The sequence below is a fragment of the Scyliorhinus torazame genome, chromosome 6 (genome assembly GCF_047496885.1).
Source record: "Scyliorhinus torazame isolate Kashiwa2021f chromosome 6, sScyTor2.1, whole genome shotgun sequence".
NCBI lineage: Eukaryota > Metazoa > Chordata > Chondrichthyes > Carcharhiniformes > Scyliorhinidae > Scyliorhinus > Scyliorhinus torazame.
The window spans coordinates 148,835,814-148,853,360 of NC_092712.1; the positions used below are offsets into that span (position 1 = coordinate 148,835,814).

At 52.9% G+C, this 17,547-nt stretch overlaps 1 long non-coding RNA gene across 1 annotated transcript in view; it reads left to right on the forward strand.

The window, feature by feature from the left end:
- LOC140425063 (uncharacterized) overlaps nt 1–14,016 on the forward strand; it is a 37,441-nt gene extending 23,425 nt beyond the window's left edge. Inside the window, exon 3 of the long non-coding RNA XR_011947756.1 lies at nt 11,923–14,016. This is a non-coding gene — a long non-coding RNA (uncharacterized lncRNA). The remainder of the gene's footprint in view (nt 1–11,922) is intronic.
- The last annotated feature ends 3,531 nt before the right edge of the window (nt 14,017–17,547 follow it).

Below are 17,547 nucleotides of genomic sequence, written 5' to 3' on the forward strand. Positions count from 1 at the left end.
AGAATTAATCAGTGGAAATTGGCTTAAATGGAATAACACAGACAAAGTTTTATGATGAAGGAGAATGGAAGATTTTGTTCAGTATTTTAATTAAGCGATTGTGAAATTGTTGTCTCTTTGAGAATCTGTACTAACAGTTAGCTCTGATATTTGCGACCTGTGAGAATGTGTGTGCGTTTGGTCTGTGAATGTTAATATCACTCTGCGAAGATTTATCTTCTGAGGAGTAACCTTGAGTTTATAATTTCCAACTTTAGAATAGGCTCCAGAAGGACTTTTACCTAACTTATTTTGGTGTGTCGTCCGACATTGTGATTTAAAGATCATGGGCGGGATTCTCCGACCCCCCGCCAGGTCGGAGAATCGCCGGGGGCTGGTGTGAATCCCGCCCCCGCTGGTTGCCGAATTCTCCGGCACCGGATATTCGGCGGGGGTGGGAATCGCGCCGTGCCGGTTGGCGGGCCCCCCCCCGGCGATTCTCCGGCTCACGATGGGCCGAAGTCCCACTGCTGGAATGCCTGTCCCGCCGGCGAGAATCAACCACCTCTCTTACCGGCGGGACACGGCGGCGCGGGCGGGCTCCGGGGTCCTGGGGGGGGCGCGGGGCAATCTGGCCCCGGGGGGTGCCCCCACGATGGCCTGGCCCGCGATGGGGGCCCACCGATCCGTGGGTGGGCCTGTACCGTGGGGGCACTCTTTTCCTTCCGCCTTCGCCATGGTCTCCACTACGGCGGAGGCAGAAGAGACCCCCTCCACTGCGCGTGCGCGGGGATGCCGTGAGCTGACGCTCCCGCGCATGCGCTGCACGGCAAAGTCATTTCCGCGCCAGCTGGCGGGGCACCAAAGGCCTTTCCCGCCAGCTGGCAGGGCGGAAATCTGTCCGGCGCGGCCCTAGCCCCTCAAGGTGAGGGCTCGGCCCCTCAAGATGCGGAGAATTCCGCACCTTTGGGGCGGCGCGATGCCGGACTAATTCGCGCCGTTTTTTTAAAAATATATATTTATTAAAGTTTTTTAACACAATTTTTCTCCTTTACAAACAATACCCCCCCCCCGTAACAAAAAAAAACGAGAAATCGCGCAGAGCAAGATATATACATGGCAAAATGATATATTTACACAGCTTTGTACACTGGCCCTCACCCGTACGTGCCAGTTTCCCCAACCCTTCATGTTATCTCTTGCTCATCCACCCTCCCAGGCAGTCCCACCTTTCCCCCCCCCCTCCTCCCCCCTCCCAGGGTTGCTGCTGCTGCTGACCGACCTTCCTCTAACGCTCCGCGAGATAGTCTAGGAACGGTTGCCACCGCCTGTAGAACACCTGCGCAGACCCTCTCAAGGTGAACTTAATCCTCTCCAACTTTATGAACCCAGCCATATCATTTATCCAGGCCTCCGGGCTGGGGGGCTTCGCCTCCTTCCACATTAGCAAGATCCTTCGCCGGGCTACTAGGGACGCAAAGGCCAGAATGCCGGCCTCTTTCGCCTCCTGCACTCCCGGTTCGTCCACTACTCCAAATATTGCTAGCCCCCAGCTTGGCTTGACCCGGACTTTCACCACCTGAGATATTGCTCCCGCCACTCCTCTCCAGAACCCCTCCAGTGCCGGGCATGACCAAAACATATGGACATGGTTCGCCGGGCTGCCTGAGCACCTTCCACATCTGTTCTCTGCCCCAAAGAACCTACTCAACCTCGCCCCCGTCAAGGGCGCTCTGTGGACCACCTTAAATTGTATCAGGCTGAGCCTGGCACATGAGGAGGAGGAATTAACCCTACCTAGGGCATCTGCCCACATACCTTCCTCGATCTCCTCCCCCAGCTCCTCCTCCCATTTACCCTTCAACTCTTCTACCAGCGCTTCCCCCTCTTCTTTCAACTCCTGGTGTATTTCCGACACCTTGCCCTCCCCGACCCATACACCCGCGATCACCCTATCTTGAACTTCTTGTGCCGGGAGCAATGGGAATTCCCTCACCTGTCACCTCACAAAAGCCCTCACCTGCATATATCTAAAGGCATTTCCCGGGGGTAACTCGAACTTCTCCTCCAGTGCCCCTGGGCTCGCAAACGTCCCGTCGATGAACAGGTCCCCCATTCTTCCAATCCCCACCCGATGCCAGCTCTGGAACCCCCCGTCCATCTTCCCCGGGACAAACCGGTGGTTACCCCTGATCAGGGACCACACCGATGCTCCCATTGCACCCCGGTGCCGTCTCCACTGGCCCCAGATCCTTAGCGTTGCCGCCACCACCGGGCTCGTGGTATACTTTGTCGGCGAGAGCGGCAGCGGTGCCATCACCAACGCCCCCAGGCTCGTTCCTTTACAGGACGCCATCTCCATCCTCTTCCATGCCACCCCCTCTCCCTCCATAACCCACTTGCGGATCATCGCCACATTTGCTGCCCAGTAGTAGCTCCCCAGGTTTGGCAGCGCCAACCCTCCTCGTTCCAGGAACCCTCTCCTTACTCTCGGGGTCTTAGTCGCCCACACAAACCCCATAATACTCCTGCCTACTCTCTTAAAAAAGGCCTTAGTGATCACGATGGGAAGGCACTGAAACACAAACAGAAACCTCGGAAGGACCACCATTTTGACCGACTGCACTCTACCCGCCAGCGAGAGCGGTAACATGTCCCATCTTTTGAAATCCTCCTCCATTTGCTCCACCAACCTTGTCAGATTCAGTTTATGTAGGGTCCCCCAACTCCTGGCTATCTGGATCCCCAGATACCGAAAGCTCCCCTCCGCCCTCCTCGGCGGTAGGTCCCCTATCCCTCTTTCTTGGTCCCCCGCCTGTAATACAAAGAGCACTGAGTGCTGAATTTGGTGCATTTTGAGTGCTATAGTAAGAATTTGGTGACCGAGGGAGTTAGGTGAGGAGGGAGTAAGGTGCTCCTTTCATTTTGTTTCCGACATTTCCGCAAAGAGTGAGAAGAGAGCCAGGAGTTTACAGAAAGTGTAGCTGACTGGGAGCAGAATCGGAGGGCGGAGATCTAGTTAGTCCACAGGGCAGCTATATTCGGTCAGGTAAGAGGGGATGGAGGCTAGGCCAGTTGCATGCTCCTCCTGTAGGATGTGGGTGGTGAGGGATACCACCGGTGTCCCCGCTGACTATACCTGCAGGAAGTGCAGCCAACTTCAGCTCATCAAAGACCGTGTTAGGGAACTGGAGCTGAAGATGGATGAACTTCAGATCATCCGGGAGGCAGAGGGGGTGATTGAGAAGAGTTACAGGGAGGTAACCACACCCAAGGTACAGGACAAGAATAGCTGGGTTACAGTCAGGGGGAAAAAAACAAACAGGCAGACAGTGCAGGGATCCCTCGTGGCCATTCCCCTTCAAAACAAGTATACCGATTTGGATGCTGTTGGGGGGGATGACCTACCGGGGGAAGGCCTTAGCGGCCAGGTCTCTGGCACTGAATCTGGCTCTGGGGCTCAGAAGGGAAGGTGGGAGAATAGAAAAGCAATAGTTGTAGGAGATTCAATGGTTAGGGGAATAGATAGGAGATTCTGTGGTCGCGAGCGAGACTCCCGGAAAGTATGTTGCCTCCCGGGTGCCAGGGTCAGGGATGTCTCGGATCGTGTCTTCAGGATCCTTAAGGGGGAGGGTGAGCAGCCAGAAGTCATGGTGCACATTGGTACCAACGACATAGGTAGGAAAAGGGGTGTGGAGGTAATAAACAAGTTTAGGGAGTTAGGCTGGAAGTTAAAAGCCAGGACAGACAGAGTTGTCATCTCTGGTTTGTTGCCGGTGCCACGTGATAGCGAGGCTAGGAATAGGGAGAGAGTGCAGTTGAACACGTGGCTGCAGGAATGGTGTAGGAGGGAGGGCTTCAGATATTTGGATAATTGGAGCGCATTCTGGGGAAGGTGGGACCTGTACAAGCAGGACGGGTTGCATCTGAACCAGAGGGGCACCAATATCCTGGGAGGGAGGTTTTCTAGTACTCTTCGGGAGAGTTTAAACTAATTTGGCAGGGGAATGGGAACCGGATTTGTAGTCCAGCAACTAAGGTAGCCGATATTCAGGACGCCAAAGCGTGTAATAAGGCAGTGGGGAAGGGAACACTGACAAAGGAGAGTACTTGCAGGCAGGGAGATGGGTTGAAGTGTGTATACTTCAACACAAGAAGCATCAGGAATAAGGTGGGTGAACTTAAGGCATGGATCGGTACTTGGGACTACGATTTGGTGGCCATCACGGAAACTTGGATAGAAGAGGGGCAGAAATGGTTGTTGGAGGTCTCTGGTTATAGATGTTTCAATAAGATTAGGGAGGGTGGTAAAAGAGGTGGGGGGTGGCATTGTTAATTCGAGATAGTATAACAGCTGCAGAAAGGCAGTTCGAGGAGTATCACCCTAATGAGGTAGTATGGGTTGAAGTCAGAAATAGGAAAGGAGCAGTCACCTTGTTAGGAGTTTTCTGTAGGCCCCCCAATAGTAGCAGAGATGTGGAGGAACAGATTGGGAAACAGATTTTGGAAAGGTGCAGAAGTCACAGGGTAGTAGTCATGGGTGACTTTAACTTCCCAAATATTGAGTGGAAACTCTTTAGATCAAATAGTTTGGATGGGGTGGTGTTTGTGCAGTGTGTCCAGGAAGCTTTTCTAACACAGTATGCAGATTGTCCGACCAGAGGAGGGGCAATATTGGATTTAGTACTTGGTAATGAACCAGGGCAAGTGATAGATTTGTTAGTGGGGGAGCATTTTAGCATTTTGTAGATAGTGACCACAATTCTGTGACTTTCACTTTAGTAATGGAGAGGGATAGGTGCGTGCAACAGGGCAAGGTTTACAATGGGGGAAGGGTAAATGCGATGTTGTCAGACAAGAATTGAAGTGCATAAGTTGGGAACATAGGCTGTCAGGGAAGGACACAAGTGAAATGTGGAACTTGTTCAAGGAACAGGTACTACGTGTCCTTGATATGTATGTCCCTGTCAGGCAGGGAAGAGATGGTCGAGTGAGGGAACCATGGTTGACAAGAGAGGTTGAATGTCTTGTTAAGAGGAAAAAGGAGACTTATGTAAGGCTGAGGAAACAAGGTTCAGACAGGGCATTGGAGGGATACAAGATAGCCAGGAGGGAACTGAAGAAAGGGATTAGGAGAGCTAAGAGAGGGCATGAACAATCTTTGGCGGGTAGGATCAAGGAAAACCCCAAGGCCTTTTACACATATGTGAGAAATATGAGAATGACGAGAGCGAGGGTAGGTTCGATCAAGGACAGTAGCGGGAGATTATGTATTGATTCTGAAGAGATAGGAGATGTCTTGAATGAGTACTTTTCTTCTGTATTTACAAATGAGAGGGGCGATATTGTTGGAGAGGACAGTGTGAAACAGACTGGTAAGCTCAAGGAAATACTTGTTAGGAAGGAAGATGTGTTGGGCATTTTGAAAAACTTGAGGATAGACAAGTCCCCCGGGCCTGACGGGATATATCGAAGGATTCTATGGGAAGCAAGAGATGAAATTGCAGAGCCATTGGCAATGATCTTTTCGTCCTCACTGTCAACAGGGGTGGTACCAGGGGATTGGAGAGTGGCGAATGTCGTGCCCCTGTTCAAAAAAGGGACTAGGGATAACCCTGGGAATTACAGGCCAGTTAGTCTTACTTCGGTGGTAGGCAAAGTAATGGAAAGGGTACTGAAGGATAGGATTTCTGAGCATCTGGAAAGACACTGCTTGATTAGGGATAGTCGGCACGGATTTGTGAGGGGTAGGTCTTGCCTTACAAATCTTATTGAATTCTTTGAGGAGGTGACCAAGCATGTGGATGAAGGTAAAGCAGTGGATGTAGTGTACATGGATTTTAGTAAGGCATTTGATAAGGTTCCCCATGGTAGGCTTCTGCAGAAAGTAAGTAGGCATGGGGTAGTGGGAAATTTGGCCAGTTGGATAACGAACTGGCTAAACGATAGAAGTCAGAGAGTGGTGGTGGATGGCAAATATTCAGCCTGGATCCCAGTTACCAGTGGCGTACCGCAGGGATCAGTTCTGGGTCCTTTGCTGTTTGTGATTTTCATTAATGACTTGGATGAGGGAGTTGAAGGGTGGGTCAGTAAATTTGCAGACGATACGAAGATTGGTGGAGTTATGGATAATAAGGAGGGCTGTTGTCGGCTGCAAAGAGACATAGATAGGATGCAGAGCTGGGCTGAGAAGTGGCAGATGGAGTTTAACCCTGAAAAGTGTGAGGTTGTCCATTTTGGAAGGACAAATATGAATGCGGAATACAGGGTTAACGGTAGAGTTCTTGGCAATGTGGAGGAGCAGAGAGATCTTGGGGTCTATGTTCATACATCTTTGAAAGTTGCCACTCAAGTGGATAGAGCTGTGAAGAAGGCCTATGGTGTGCTCGCGTTCATTAACAGAGGGATTGAATTGAAGAGCCGTGAGGTGATGATGCAGCTGTACAAAACTTTGGTAAGGCCACATTTGGAGTACTGTGTACAGTTCTGGTCACCTCATTTTAGGAAGGATGTGGAAGCTTTGAAAAAGGTGCAAAGAAGATTTACCAGGATGTTACCTGGAATGGAGAGTAGGTCTTACGAGGAAAGGTTGAGGGTGCTCGGCCTTTTCTCATTAGAACGGAGAAGGTTGAGGGGCGACTTGATAGAGGTTTATAAGATGATCAGGGGAATAGATAGAGTAGACAGTCAGAGACTTTTTCCCTGAGTGGAACAAACCATTACAAGGGGACATAAATTTAAGGTGAAAGGTGGAAGATATAGGAGGGATATCAGAGGTAGGTTCTTTACCCAGAGAGTAGTGGGGGCATGGAATGCACTGCCTGTGGAAGTAATTGAGTCGGAAACATTAGGGACCTTCAAGCAGCTATTGGATAGGTACATGGATTACGGTAAAATGATATTTTACCGTATATCATTTTATTTGTTCTTAAGGGCAGCACGGTAGCATTGTGGCTAGCACAATTGCTTCACAGCTCCAGGGTCCCAGGTTCGATTCCGGCTTGGGTCACTGTCTGTGCGGAGTCTGCACGTCCTCCCCGTGTCTGCGTGGGTTTCCTCCGGGTGCTCCGGTTTCCTCCCACAGTCCAAAGATGTGCAGGGTAGGTGGATTGGCCATGATAAATTGCCCTTAGTGTCCAAAATTGTCCTTGGTGTTGGGTGGAGGTGTTGAGTTTGGGTAGGGTGCTCTTTCCAAGAGCCGGTGCAGACTCAGGGGGCCGAATGGCCTCCTTCTGCACTGTAAATTCAATCGTAATCTATGATTAATCTAGGACAAAGGTTCGGCACAACATCGTGGGCCGAAGGGCCTGTTCTGTGCTGTATTTTCTATGATCTATGTTCTCACTCTTCCCTACATTGAGCTTATAGCCCGAAAACTCCCCAAACTCCCTTAGAGTCTGCATGACCTCCACCATCCCCTCCATTGGATCCGCCATGTACAGCAACAGGTCATCCGCATATAGCGACACCCGATGCTCTTCTCCCCCTCGGACCACCCCCCTCCTTTTATTAGACTCCCTCAATGACTTGGCCAATGGTTCGATCGCCAATGCGAACAACGGGGGGGACAGGGGGCACCCCTGCCTCGTCCCTCGGTACAGTCGAAAGTACTCCGACCTCCGCCGGTTCGTCACTACACTCGCCATTGGGGCTCTGTAAAGGAGCTTAACCCAATTGATAAACCCTACCCCGAACCCAAACCTACGCAGCACCTCCCAGAGGTACTCCCACTCTACTCGGTCAAAGGCCTTCTCCTCGTCCATAGCTGCCACTATCTCCGCCTCTCCCTCCTCCGATGGCATCATTATCACGTTTAAGAGCCGCCGCACATTGGTGTTTAGTTGCCTGCCCTTTACAAATCCCGTCTGGTCCTCGTGGATTACCCCCGGGACACAGTCCTCGATCCTCGTGGCCAGCACTTTTGCCAGCAACTTCGCATCCACATTGAGGAGCAAGATCGGCCTGTACGATCCACATTGCAGTGGGTCCTTGTCCCGCTTTAGGATCAAAGAAATTGTCGCTTCCGACATTGTCGGGGGCAGGGTCCCCTCCTCTCTTGCCTCATTAAAGGTCCTCACCAGTAGCGGGGCCAACAGATCTGCGTACTTCCTGTAGAACTCCACCGGGAATCCGTCCGGTCCCGGGGCCTTCCCCGCCCGCATGCTCCCCAAACCCTTGCTCAACTCCTCCAACCCAATTGGTGCCCCCAAACCAGCCACCTCTTGCTCCTTCACCCTCGGGAATCTCAGCTGATCTAGGAATCGTCTCATCCCCTCTTCCCCCGCTGGGGGCTGGGATCTGTACAGCTCTTCATAAAAGGCCTTGAATACCTCGTTTGTTTTCGTTGCACTCCGAACCGTGGCGCCCCTTCCATCTTTGACTCCCCCTATTTCCCTCGCTGCCATCCTCTTACGGAGCTGGTGTGCCAGCATCTGACTAGCCTTTTCCCCATACTCGTAGGTCACCCCCTGCGCTTTCCTCCACTGTGCCTCCGACTTCCCTTTGGTCAACAGGTCAAACTCCGTCTGGAGCCGTCGTCTTTCCCCAAGTAATCTTTCCTCCGGGGCCTCTGCGTATCTCCGTCCACTCTCAAAATCTCCCCCACTAACCTCCCTTTCCATGCCCTCTGTCTTCTCCCTATGAGTCCTGATGGAGATTAGCTCTCCCCTGATCACCACCTTCAACGCCTCCCATACCACACCCGCTTTCCCACCAATATTGCCACCCCTCTATTCTTCGCGTCCAGCCCCAAGTGGAATACCTGTCCTACCCATCCCTTTCTTAACCTGACCTGGTCCGCCACCTTCAGATGTGTCTCTTGGAGCATGGCCACGTCCGCCTTCAGTCCCTTTAAGTGCGCGAACACTCGAGCCCTCTTCACCGGCCCATTCAGGCCCCTCACATTCCACGTTATCAGCTGGATTGGAGGGGCTCTCACCCCCACCACGCCCCGCTGACTAGCCATCTCCTTTTCTGGGCCAGTCCCGTGTCCACGCCTCCCTCACCCTCCAGTCCCCCAGAGGGGGGACCCCCGTCCCGACCACCTCTTCTGTGTCCCATTCCCTTTCGGCCAGTGCAGCAGCAACCTTTCCCCCCCCCCCCCTTTCCCCCCCTCCCCTCCCCCCACTAGACCTCTGTCTAGCTTTTTTGCTCCCCCCATGTCACTCCTGTATGTCAGCTGACGCCTGGTGACCCCGGCTTCCCCCGCCGTCCCATTGACCTCCCCGCGTGGGAGTCTCCCAATCCATATGCATTCCTTCGTTCCCCTTCCCGCCTTCCCGCGCGCGGGAAAAAAACACGCGCTTTCCAAAGCCCGCTCCGCCCCCTCTGGCGCAGCTCCTGTCGCGGCCTTGTCTCTCTCCCCCAGCCCATGTAACATTTCCTGCGTGTGATTGACCCCCTATATACAACACACATCAAACCCCAAAACTTCCCCCCCACCCTCACAAACTCTCAGTTAGAGTCCAACTTTTCAGCTTGTACAAAGGTCCACGCCTCTTCAGGCGTTTCAAAGTAATAGTGTTGGCCCTTGTATGTGACCCACAGTCGCGCTGGCTGCAGCATTCCGAATTTCACTTCTTTCCGGTACAACGCCGCTTTGGCCTGGATGAAACCCGCTCTCCGCTTTGCAACCTCCGTGCTCCAGTCCGGGTATATTCGGATCTCTGCATTGTCCCACTTACTGCTCTGCTCCTTCTTGGCCCATCTCAGGACCCACTCTCTGTCCGTGAACCAGTGGAACCTCACCACCATCGCCCTTGGCGGCTCATTTGCCTGGGGCTTCTTCGCCAGCACCCGATGTGCCCCATCCAACTCCAGCGGTCTCGAAGGGGCCTTCGTGCCCATCATCGCCTCGAGCATCGTGCTCGCGTATGCCCCGGCATCAGCCCCCTCCACTCCCTCAGGGAGACCCAGGATTCGCAGATTCTTTCTCCTCAACCTGTTCTCCAGGTCTTCGAGTCTTCCCGCCCACCTCTTGTGTAGCGCCTCGTGCTGCTCCACTTTCACCGCCAGGTCCACGAGCTCGTCCTCGTTCTGACTGACTCTTTTCTGCACCTCCTGGATCTTAGCTTCGTGGGCCTTCTGCGTGATCCCGAGTCTTTCAATTGCCGAAAGCATAGGCGCCAACATCTCTTTGCGCATCTCCTCGCGCTGCTCCTCGAAGCAGCGCTTGATGAACTCCTGCAGCTCCCCTTTGTCCCTGGCCGCCGCCATTTTGTTTTCTTTCCCTCGCTTCTCCTGTTTCTCCAGTGCCGCTCCTTTGGCCGTTACACTTCTGGTCCGTTTCATAGAAGTTGGCAGTGTTTGCTTCACCAGTCTGCCCCAAAAAGTCTATGGAAACTCCTGAAAAAGGTCTAAGAGTCGTCTCCAGACGGGAGCTGCCGAATGCGCGACCTCCTCCTCCATGGCCGCCACCAGAAGTCTCGTCCCTGCTTCTTCAATGGCCCTGGTAGATCTTTTCACAGTTGTTCCCACTGCTGCTAGAATTTACCTTTGATAGAGTCAAGCCAGATTGCAGCTTTAAGCTTGCCCTTCCCCCGCCTGCATGCTGGAAGAGGCCCTCGTCTACTGCTGCAGCTCAAGCCAAATCTTTCACTGTTTCTGCCGGGTCTGGTAGCCAAAAGACACAACACTCCTGGGGGACACTGTCAGGGGAATGCTGCAGCCTTCTTCCCACACCGGGAAATGTCAAACAAATGCCGTGGGGGCCCTGTAAATGAGCCCAAAAGCCCGTTCCAAGCGGGAGCTGCTGAATATGCGACCTAGCTCTGCATAGCTGCACCCGGAAGTCCGATTCGCGCCGTTTTTGACGCCGTTCGGCGGACATCGCGCCGATTGCGGCGAATCCCGCCCCTAAGTTTGGGTGTAGTTAACAACTTTTTCTTTTCAAAGGTTATCATTGACATTTCCAGGGTAGTTTTCATACACGACGAATTTTAATCAGGGTACAAAATCACGTATGTAAGAATAAGAAAATATTAGTTTTATGGTGTTCATTGGAAGTTAGGGTGGTTGAAATACATATAACAGTTGAAATACATATGACATACGACCTATCGGGTGTTTCATTAGATCAGGGTTAAAACTTCCCTGACACAACGCAGATATAATAATTCTGAGATTGCAGAATTAAGTGTAATGGACAGATGGGTAAATAAAATATGTCCATGATCATGTTTCTTGTTTAAACAAAAGAAGGATGGTGACAAAACGACATCTGGTAGAAAACTCTGGTAGAAAACCAGGATACAACGCAAAATTGGTTCAGTTATATATTCAATGAATTATTGTGTTTGATATTTTAAAATAAATGTTTTGCATTAGCTTGGAAATTAAAAGTTCAGACAGTGTGGAAGCTGTTTTTTTTTTTAAAAACACACAACTCTGATTAAAAGCAAATATATATTCCAAGAAAACACATCGTTCGAAGACACTTGATAATGGGAACTTTGCAGCAATCCAACTTTTACTCCACCCCCTTTCCACTTTCCAAACCAGCAGAGAATTGACCCGTGCTGGGGTTTGCCCCTCTCCACTCTCTGAGCTCTGGCTTTGTAATTCTGATAAAGTAATTTTTTTTAAAAACAGCTGAAGATGTATTTTTAATTGGAACTTACAAATCTTAAGTTTTGAATTGTCAGATATATTCAGATTAGTTAACCCATTCTGTCCCATGCAGAATGGATCTTTTGTGTTCGAACATAGAACATACAGTGCAGAACTTTACAAGTAACTACAAGTGCCTCAATATTTGCAGTAGCTTCAGGAATTTGAGACAGTTGAGTTATTGTAAACTGGCTAATTAACCAGGCAAAAGCACGTCAAGGTCGGGTTCATACGCAACAGAATTAGGCGCGTAGCCACGAGGAAAATAGATATGAAAAGGTTGTAATATATAAGAACTACTAACCCCTGAATAACACATGTGTTCGACCCATACAGGAAAAGCTTTATGCGGCCAACATCAAACACCTGGTGACGACCAGGATACTTTTCCACTTTTCCTTTTTTAGGTTAACATTCAAGAAAGGCTAGAACAACAGCAGCAACTGTGGGGACTCGTGATGGCTCTTGAGATCTCAGAACAACTACAAGCACTTCAAAGCGCAGGAACATCACTGATTTCACAACGGACACAGGGTTAACGATGAACTATGGTGCTTTATATAATTTTATTGACGAGATGTGCATCCCAGCAGCCAGAGACTGGACCAATGATCTCACTTATTTTAATGCATGGCTGTAGCTACATTCGGGGAAAGACATCGGATGCGTATACAACTTGTGTCTGTACTTCTTGCGCGTTCCGGTATTGTTTATAATATGAAATAAATATGTATAGTGTTTTAAGTCAGGTTGTTATGAAGCAGGCTGCCAATGACACGGGTGCCACTAGATTTTGAGGGTATGACAACCTACACCGGGTTAGAAGAGGCATAATAACTGATGCAGTGACATGACTTAACATAGAAACTTCTATGGTAAAGTCACTAGACATACAAAGGTTAAATGCGAAGGTGGAACGACTTACAGGAATAAGGAAGAGAATATTAGGGAAAGCAGAGAAAGGTCTAGTCAGCTTGGGGAAGAGGGCCTGGATATACAATTGAATAGGACAAAAGTGTTAGGGACACACACAAAGACAATCAACATTAATCAACAAACTCATCGACCAAGAAAGGGAGACAGCCAGAAGGCTCTGACAGGGGCAGCTAAGACACAACCTTGATCTGATCTAAAGGAGGGAGGTGCCTGATTGAATAGACAGCCCGCAACTGGCTAAGCTAGCCAGATGACAGGGGACGCTGGACAACCATACTCTGAAGAGAGTAACCAGAGTATACTCAGCGATCCCCGACTGCAAAATGGACGAGATAACGGGGGTAGAGATGGTCCTGATTATCCCTATCATCACACCGGACTCAGGGCCATACCCTCACAACCACCAGGAGGACATTGGAGTCGTACAGGCTAACACCTCCCTCAGGTACTATTTCATCGAGACCTCTGCCGTACGCAGGGAGAATACATGGGATCTCCCTCACGTTGCCCCACCCGGTGGGACTGGGAGAGTTGGACGAATGTGGGTTAATCAGAACTCATGGTCGTGTCTTCGAGATTACACCTGCCCACATGCATTTTAAGTTTACGGGAAAAAGGAAATACTGCGTCTCCGTCACCATAACCTCCTATCGCTATAACTTTTGTACCCCTTCGGCCCACCACTATAGGCCTAGCAAGGATCATTTAAGTTAGGATTATAAAGAGCCAGTGATGGTCCCACATCGTGCAGAAACTCTGAGGGAATGAAGACTCAAGATCAGTCAATCAGTTAAGCTTTACCACCAGTTAACAAAAAAAATCCATGCTTTCAAAAATAATCACACAGGAACGACTTCAGAGTGACAGTTAGTGGCAGCGAGTATGGGACTGTTAGATGAGCTTACTTGAAACCTGCTATGAATAACATCATTTAATGACAGACAGCAGAGTAAGTCAGGGAGGCAGGAATGATTGATATCAAGACATTAAATGTGACATATATGGGTTCATTTGAGGGGTGATCATTGAATCACATGCACGGTGTACGTACAGAATATCTGGGAGGTTACATGCCCCAAAGGGCGTATTAAACGCACCATGCAGCCCTCATATCATTTCATTGTGGTCAGTTGGAGTTCTGTAAACATCTTCCATGACCAAGAGAAGGGAATAATGGACTATGATATAAATTATAGGTGTCATAATATACACCAGTATATCATGGTGCAGACACACACACTTTTGGACACACAGCAAGACCAATCAACACACACAACACCGCAGCCAATCACCAGTTAGAGCACACTCATTATATAGACAGAGGGCATCAGAGTTCCCGCTCATTCGGGATGCAGCTTCTCAGAAGGACAGAGCTTACAGCTTACAGCACAGATCTTCACCATGTGCTGAGTGCATAGACTGGTTAGGACAGGCATAGGTCTTTAGTTTAATATAACATCGTGTTAACCCACAGTGAAAGTATGTTCAACAGTTTCTAACTAATAAAATAGTGTTGCACTATTTTATGTGTTGGTGGCCTGTATGTGTTCCACGGATCCAGAGCACCCAACACATCATGGTACCAGTAGTTGAGGGATGTTAGAACTTCTTAGACCTACCTGCAAGTGATCTGCCTTCCACCAGCATACAGCCATCCTGCAAAGTGGACAGCATCCGCCCGCCGCCACCGCCCCGCATCACCGGTAACCTCGGGGCCAACTGGAAGATATTCAAACAACGCTTCCAGCTCTACCTTGAAGCCACAGACCGGGAAGCTGCCTCAGACACCAGGAAGATCGCTCTCTTCCTATCCTCGGCCGGGGACCATGCCATCCACATTTTCAATTCTCTCACCTTTGCTGTTGGTGAAGATAAATCAAAATTCAAGACGGTCCTCCTCAAGTTTGACACTCACTGCAACATCGAGGTGAATGAAAGTTTTGAGCACCATGGGCGTCATTCTCCGACCCCCCAGAGGGTCGGAGAATGGCCGTTGGCCGCCGTGAATCCCGTCCGCGCCCCCGCCGAAGTCTCCGAAGGGAGAAAAGTCGGCGGGGCGTTAATGGCGCCGCTGCCGCGGAGAATGTCACGGGTCTGCGCAAGGCAGCCGATTTTCGGCCTGCCGATATTCTCCCTCCCGGATGGGCCGAAGTCCCGTCGACGTGAACGGTCATCACGAATCAAACCTCCTTTTCATCGGCGTGACCCGGTGCTCCAGGCTAACGCCGACCAGCGAGGAGGTGAGTGACGGCCTGGGGGGTTGGCTCTGGGCAGGAAATGGCGTGGCCGCAGACTGATTGCGTGAGGAGAGGTGTGTCTCGGCTTGTGTGTGTGTGTGTGCGGCGGGGGGGGGGGTGGTTAGAGTAGGCTGGGCTCCGGGGGAGTGCCGGGAGGGGGTCCGTGCCGGGGTGGAGGTTGGGGGTTGGGGGGGGTCCGTGCCGGGGTGGAGGTTGGGGGTTGGGGGGGTCCGTGCCGGGGTGGAGGTTGGGGAGGGGGTCCGTGCTGGGGTGGAGGTTGGTGTTTGGGGGGGGTCCGTGCTGGGGTGGAGGTTGGGGAGGGGGTCCGTGCCGGGGTGGAGGTTGGGGGTTGGGGGGGTCCGTGCTGGGGTGGAGGTTGGGGAGGGGGTCCGTGCCGGGGTGGAGGTTGGGGAGGGGGTCCGTGCTGGGGTGGAGGTTGGGGGTTGGGGGGGGGTCCGTGCCGGGGTGGAGGTTGGGGGTTGGGGGGGTCCGTGCTGGGGTGGAGGTTGGGGAGGGGGTCCGTGCTGGGGTGGAGGTTGGGGGTTGGGGGGGGTCCGTGCCGGGGTGGAGGTTGGGGGTTGGGGGGGGTCCGTGCTGGGGTGGAGGTTGGGGAGGGGGTCCGTGCCGAGGAGAGTGATGGGAGGGCAAATGAGTTGGTCCACCTGGCCAGGTGCCAGCCTCCAACAGTTGGACCCATGCGGTCCATGCCACCTGGCTGGGGGGAGGAGGGGATATGGGCAATGATGACATGTCGTCGTTCCCCTCCCCCCACCAGGCCGTCATGTTTTCAGATCATCCAGCGATGTTGGCCGCCGTGGTGGCAGCCGCTCATGTCTATGTTGCCCTGGATGAGGAGGAGGAGGAGCGTGCCAGAGAGGCGGCGCAGGCTGCCGCAGAGGGGCAGGCGGCAGCCGCCCAGGCTGGAGGGACACCTGACCGACAGGACGAGGAGGGGGAGGAGGACATCGCGGCCCCACGGCAACGGAGGCACCCGAGGGCGCCCCGTGTGTACCGGCCCCGGCAGTCATACCAGGACCTCACGGACCGGGAATGCAGGAGGAGACTCCGGATGAGCCGGGAAACCGTGGCACACATCTGCCACCTGCTGGCACACCTGTCACCGCGTGGCACTGGCGGGGGACACCCTCTCCCCGTGTCCGTCAAGGTTACGGTGGCCCTGAACTTTTATGCAACGGGGTCATTCCAGGCACCGAGTGGGGACCTGTCCGGCATATCGCAGACATCGGTGCACCGGTGCATCCGGGCAGTGACAGATGCCCTTTATGCCATGGCGCACCGCTACATCCGCTTCCCTGTGGACCGGGCCAGCCAAGATGCCCGGGCCGTGGGCTTCTCTGCTGTGGCCGGGTTCCCCATGGTCCAGGGTGCGATCGAAGGGATGCACGTCGCCGTGCGGCCACCTGCAGATAATAGGGCCGTGTTCACTAATAGGAAGGGGACCTATTCGATGAACGTACAGGTGGTCTGCGACCACCGCATGATGATCCTGCACGTCTGCGCCCGTCACCCAGGTAGTGTACACGACTCATTCGTGTTGTCGCGGTCATCCATCCCCGACATGTACGAGGGACGCCATCCCCGGCTGAGGGACTGGTTGCTGGGCGACAGGGGCTACCCATTGCGATCGTGGCTGATGTCGCCTATACGGAGGCCACGCAATGAGGCGGAGAACCGCTACAATGATGCCCATGTAGCGATAAGGGGAGTGATCGAGAGGTGCTTTGGCGTGCTGAAGATGCGTTTCAGGTGCCTGGACCTCTCTGGGGGCGCCCTCCAGTATCGGTCAGATAGGGTCGGCCGCATCATTGTGGTGTGCTGCGTCCTGCACAACATAGCCCAGCAGAGGGGCGATGTGCCGCAGGCAGAGGAGGGCGGAGTGGAGGAGCAGCAGGAAGAGGCCCAGTCCTCCCCAGATGAGGGGGATGGGGGCAATGGTCAGGGTAGACACAGGCGGGTGGCTGTCCACCGTTACCGGCTGGCCCAGCGGGCACGGGACAGACTGATAGACGCCCGCTTCACTGACTAGATGGGCGTGGGAATCGGGTAGTATGGCCACAGACCGCACACCATGGCAACAGCCGACCACCCACACCACCCACCCACCCAGCACCCTCACCCCCCTCCCCAACCCCACCCACCCCACCCGCATGCACACCACCCCCCCCCCCCCCCCATTGCCGATCCACCGGCGGCACAACGGGCCGGGCTCACACAGTTGCGGGTGGACGCGTCTCTATCGCAGGCCATGGAGGATGATGACAACCCGCCCTGCGATGAGCTCCTGGCTCTACATCGCTGGACTATGTCTGACCCATGGCCACAGTACCACCATCCGGACCATCCCTGCATGCGGCTGTGACACTGCAGCGCACGGTCCCGTCCTCTGCCGGGGGATGTTGATGGCGGCCCAGGGGGAAGGGGGCAGACTCACCTGGGGCTGAGGTAAGACCACCCCTCACACACACACTTGCGCTCAACGTACATGACACGCCCGCACACTTTGGACAGAGCACAAAGGCAGCTTCGGTAGGTGTAACATTGACTTTAATAACCAAAGGAGTTCATGCACGTGCCCTCGCCCCTAAAACTCATCTGTGCCCTGCACCCGTGCCAACTTACTCAGTGTCTAATTGTTTGGCCTTACGGGCCCTTTGACTATGTCGACGTGGTTCCCCAGACGGTACAGCAGAACTGGAGGTGGACTCCTGTGATTCCTGCCCTCTGACACTGGATCCCTTTGGCGGCCGTTTCCTGGGGCGTCCTGGCC